Source organism: Centruroides sculpturatus, unplaced genomic scaffold (genome assembly GCF_000671375.1).
Source record: "Centruroides sculpturatus isolate CEXI.00-Female unplaced genomic scaffold, Cexi_2.0 scaffold161, whole genome shotgun sequence".
NCBI classification, from domain to species: Eukaryota; Metazoa; Arthropoda; class Arachnida; order Scorpiones; family Buthidae; genus Centruroides; species Centruroides sculpturatus.
In genome coordinates this window covers 813,921-819,364 of record NW_019384373.1, presented here as the reverse complement: position 1 = coordinate 819,364, position 5,444 = coordinate 813,921, and positions in this window count along the sequence as shown.

Sequence of the window (5,444 nt, the reverse complement as noted above, 5' to 3'; positions counted from 1 at the left end):
GTAGGAATTAGTTGGTACCAAATACATATTATTCTAACTAACTTTATCACTAAATTCTAATAAAATATATCAGAAACACGCAATATAAAACCTGACAAATTAAAATGACCGTTATCCGATTAAAAATGAACTGTTTTAATTAATTTTATGAATTTATAAAGTATATTAATTAATAAATTTTTGTAAACAACCAGTACAAATTAAACAATACCTAGTTGCACAATCGAATTTTTAATCAAAACAAAATAAATTATTAATGTGTATTTTAGAAAATTCTGCTCATAAATTTAGTAGAAATTTACGTGCGCTTTTTAAAAATTAACAGCTACATTGATTCATTTACGTTTGACACAAAAACATTTGAATCCGACAAAATCCGTGCATGATACAGAACGTTCTAAAAGGTAAATTTTTAAAAAATAACATCTTCAAATATCGTCTCTACTCAAAAGATTTTGGATTATTTTATTAAAACTAGCGTTTCCTACCGAAATAAAGTTCATTTTAAGGGCCCCCAGGAATTTACATGTTTTTTTTTCTGAAAACAGAAGCAAGCCGGGGCAACTTGGTATCACACAAAAAATGTGTAAATTTAAAAAATAAAAGTTTACTAAAAGTGAAAAAATACATTAAACGCATATAAAATACACAGCAAACATTTTCTTATTGTTTAAGTAGTTACTTGTTATTCCAAAAGTTAAAGTCAGTATAAAAGTTTTGAATTTTCTGAGAAAGTGGACCTGTGTTTTTAAGTAAGACTGGTCCTATTGCTTTTTATTTGTCATAAATTTAATCCAAATTCGAGATGTTGTTTTATTCGCTGGACACAAACATATGATTTTTCAATCGCTATCTTTTTATAGTTTTCAAGCAACTTGGCCGTAGATTNCAAAATCTATTTCTACCGGTTGGTACCAAATACATATTATTCTAACTAACTTTATCACTAAATTCTAATAAAATATATCAGAAACACGCAATATAAAACCTGACAAATTAAAATAACCGTTATCCCATTAAAAATGAACTGTTTTAATTAATTTTATGAATTTATAAAGTATATTAATTAATAAATTTTTGTAAACAACCAGTACAAATTAAACAATACCTAGTTGCACAATCGAATTTTTAATCAAAACAAAATAAATGTTTAATGTGTATTTTAAAAAATTCCCCGTATGAATTTAGTAGAAATTTACGTGCGCTTTTTAAAAATTAACAGCTACATTGATTTATTTACGTTTGACACAAAAATATTTGAATTCGACAAAATCCGTGCGTGATACAGAACGTTTCAAATTGTGAATTTTTAAAAAATAACTTCTTCAAATATCGTCTCTACTCAATAGATTTTGGATTATTTTAATAAAACTAGCGTTTCCTAGCGAAATAAAGTTCATCCCAAGGGCCCCCAGGAATTTACATTATTTTTTCTGAAAACAGCAGCGGGCTGGAGCAACTTGGTATCACACAAGGATGTGTAAATTTAAAAATTAATAATCATAAAAGTTCACTAAAAGTGAAAAAAATATATTAAATGCATATAAAATACACATCAAATATTTTCTTAATGTTTAAGCATTTACTTGTTATTCCAGAAGTTAAAGTCAGTATAAAAGTTCTGAATTTTTTGAGAAAGTGGACCTGTGTTTTTAAAGTAAAAATGATCCTATTGCTTTCTTTTATTGGTTTCTGTTTCATTCGCTGGACACAAACATGATTTTTCAATCGCTTTCTTTTTATTGTCTGGAAGCAACTTGGCCATAGATTGGTCGTTCTTGATTGATCTTATTCTAAAACCTACTCGTAAGCAAAAATGTGGTGAAGCATGAGATCATTTTCCGAACTCCATAATGTTTTTCGATTTACTACTCTTATGTTGTAACGTTAAAAACGTATCATACAAATACATTTATTTGCACTTCCTCCTTTGATAAATATTTTTACGATAATCGATTTTTCTTCTGTCATTCATTTTATGCAAAATGAACGGAGTATGCAAACTTATTGTAAAGATTCAGACTGAAAAATGTTTAGTTAAAAAATATATAGGCTATATTTGAAAATATTTAAAGATCAAAGTTATTAGTATTTGTTAACGCTTATCTGTTTACTGTGTTTTAACAAGTTTGACAACGTTATCAATTTAGATTAATTCTAAATCACTGGAATGTGTACTTAATGAAAATAATTACCATAAGATGTGGTAGTGCAGTCGGCTATAGTTTTATCGTTGTGCCTATTCTTTGATAAAATTTGACTTGCATATTCAATTGTGTGTAAAGAAATAGAATATGCTGTAAAACATTTGTTTAAAATTTTTAAAACGCTTAATTTGTTCCTAAGAATTACAATCGATCCTAGAAACTTCTACTTAGGCCTAACTTATATTTCAAAAGTTATTTAGTTTCCTATTAACTTTGTAGTTTATGAAGCGCTGTTACAGTTTTGCTAACTATACAACTACTTATCAGCCAAGGATTGATAATCAGTTTACCATTCTTCATTAGTTTACAGGAATTTAAATTTATCAAATGATAAAAACTCTAATTCGGTCTTTCTTCCTTCGGAAAATAGACCATCAATTTTGTTGCATATTTTATTATTTTGTTTTTCTGTTGTTTATATTTAGGTATAATTTACAGCCAAGTATATTTTAATATTGTTTGCAATCATAATTTTTTACATNTTTACTTAAATTATATTTCGAAAGTTATTTAATTTTTCCTTTGTAATTTATGAAGCCCTGTTACACTTTTGCTAAGTATACAACTACTTATCAGCTAAGGATCGATAATCAGTTTACCATTTGTCATTAGTTTACAGGAATTTAAATTTATCAAATGATAAAAACTGTAATTCGGGCTTGTTTTCCCGAAAAATTGACCATCAGATTTGTTGCATATATTATTCTTTTATTTTTCTGTTGTTTATATTTAGGTATAATTTACAGCCAAGTATATTTTAATATTGTTTGCAATCATAATTTTTTACATGTTTCTTTTACTTAATGAATTGATGTCGCATATTTCAGTTTTATTTACGAAAACATTAGAAATTATAGTAATAAATTACATAAAATGTGTGGAAATGTTTATCGCAAAATATTGAGTTTTTCATATAAATATAGAGGGATGCAAAAGTAGTTGTTTATATAAACAAGACATAAGAACAAAATGTGGAAGACCGGAGGTAAGACGAGGTCGTATCTCTTTTTGTCGGCAACAGTTTGGTAAAAACTGCCCACTTGTCAGGGAATGGCTTGTTTACGAATTTCGATCCCGAGGAGTCAGGATTCTTTTCGTCAGGTCGAGCGGAGGAGGTGAGAGGGGTTGTCGATGAAGCGTAGGCGATATGCGAGTAAATGACACCATTTAACAACGGAAACAACGATTTATTAGATTAACGAGAATTATCGATTATATACTCTAACATCGAGAGAAATTTTCTTGGTTCAGTAGCTCCTAGCTCGCAGAGAGAGAGTTGACATTAAATACTCCATACCTCTAGTATACTTCCACGTAAAAGAAAAAATATTGCCCTTGGTCCTGTGATCGTGGTGGAAGAAAGAAGTCACTTTTATAGCTTTGGGCTGGAAAAATTAGTCATGTGATTAACTATTGTGAGAGGTAAGGTTGGTCTTGCAGGTGTGGAGATTAAAGTTGTTCCCGGGACTAAAACAAAATGACGAATTCGGACTTTAACTGTAAACTTTTTGTCTTGCAACAGAAGAATGCCATTGTTCGAGGGTCGAACGTTTACATTAAAGAAGAGATAAGTTTCTATCGATATTTGATTCCTTTTTTCGACAATGTTATTTTAAAGAAGAGGGCAACAAATTTATTGATAATATATCGAAAGTTTAGGTGGAACATGGAAAAGGTTTACACTTACGTCGGATCTCACAAAAACATTTATTTGTTATGAATAAAAAAATCATAAATAAAGAATATGGATAAAAATAACAAAGAAAATAATAATAATAATAATAATAAAGAACACCGAACATCTGTATCACAGAAACGTATATCTACTTCTGCACTTTCATTGTGTATTTAAATAATTTAAAAAATATAATTTCGTAGATGAATCTGAATTGACCTAAAATATCACTTTGTTATCCGATTTTGCCAGATAAACAGCGAGCCTGTTGTTAAAATGCCATTACCTCTAACATTTAATTGTTTTATATTCTTTTTCACTGTTCTCTATTTCTCCTTGTAATTGTAATTATATCAGAAATTACAATAGCATCAGAACATTCTAAACTTCGTCGAATGCATTAGGAATTCTTGCTAAACGTTGACCTTTATATAGGTCATATTAATATAATTACGATTTCTTTCCCAATTAGTGGAATATATTTTATGTTTAACGTGTTTCTATTTTTACGTATATAAAGCGATAGAGTCAAAACATTTAATACTGCGTGTTTGTGTGTTTTGTTCAGAAAATGACAAAAAACCGATTCACAAAAACTGTATTAAAATACTTTTGAAATTTCTGTCGAGTGTTTTTAGTCTGTGGAAAACATTATCTTTAGAACTTCGATAAAATTTTAATACATTAAGCCACAAAGCCACGTGCAGGCATTACCCATTTTCTGGTAGACTTTTAATTTTTAGTAACTGACTCCAATTGTTCGACAGAATAACATTCGAAAAATAAAACTTCATATTCTTTCCTATTTTGTTAATCCAATAACCGAAAATCGATTACAAAACACTCGATTTTTAGTCAAATACTTTTATTAAGTATAAGGCATTTTCAATCCAGATTTGTCAATTTAATATAATAATAACAACGAATTAATACAGCAATGTTTATATCCTGATAATTTATTTTTATGTTCAAATACATAAATGAAAATATATAGGGGAAATACGGACAAAATGACATAAGCAATATAATTCGAATTTGTCGGTCTCAAGCGCACAACTGACCATGACATTACGTTATCCGAGTGGCTTTTACTAACCTGTCAAAATGTGAACGCACTCTCATTAGCCCGGGTGTCATGGCCGACGACAAGAAATGATACGTTATGAGTTTTTTTCCTCGCAACAAGTTTTTTGTATAGATTGTAAGTTTTTCACTATTTTATCTATTTGTGTAGCATTTATTTCAAACCTCAAGAATTTGTTGTTGCACATAAATAACTTTTACCATTAAAAATAACATCTTTGTATTTATTTTATAATTTTGTTTTTTTATAACGTTATATGGACAAAACGACATACGTAGGCAACGGACATAATGACATACCTGTCATTTAGTCCATAAGAGCATAGTCAAGGAACTTAGGTTAACCTCTTGACGTTTTATTAATTATAAAAAATGGCTTTCAAAAAAAGTCTTTCATTATTGTTTAAAAGAAATTTTAGTATAAAACTTTATTTTCTTTCTTACATATTATTTACAAACTTATTATCTTTCACATAACA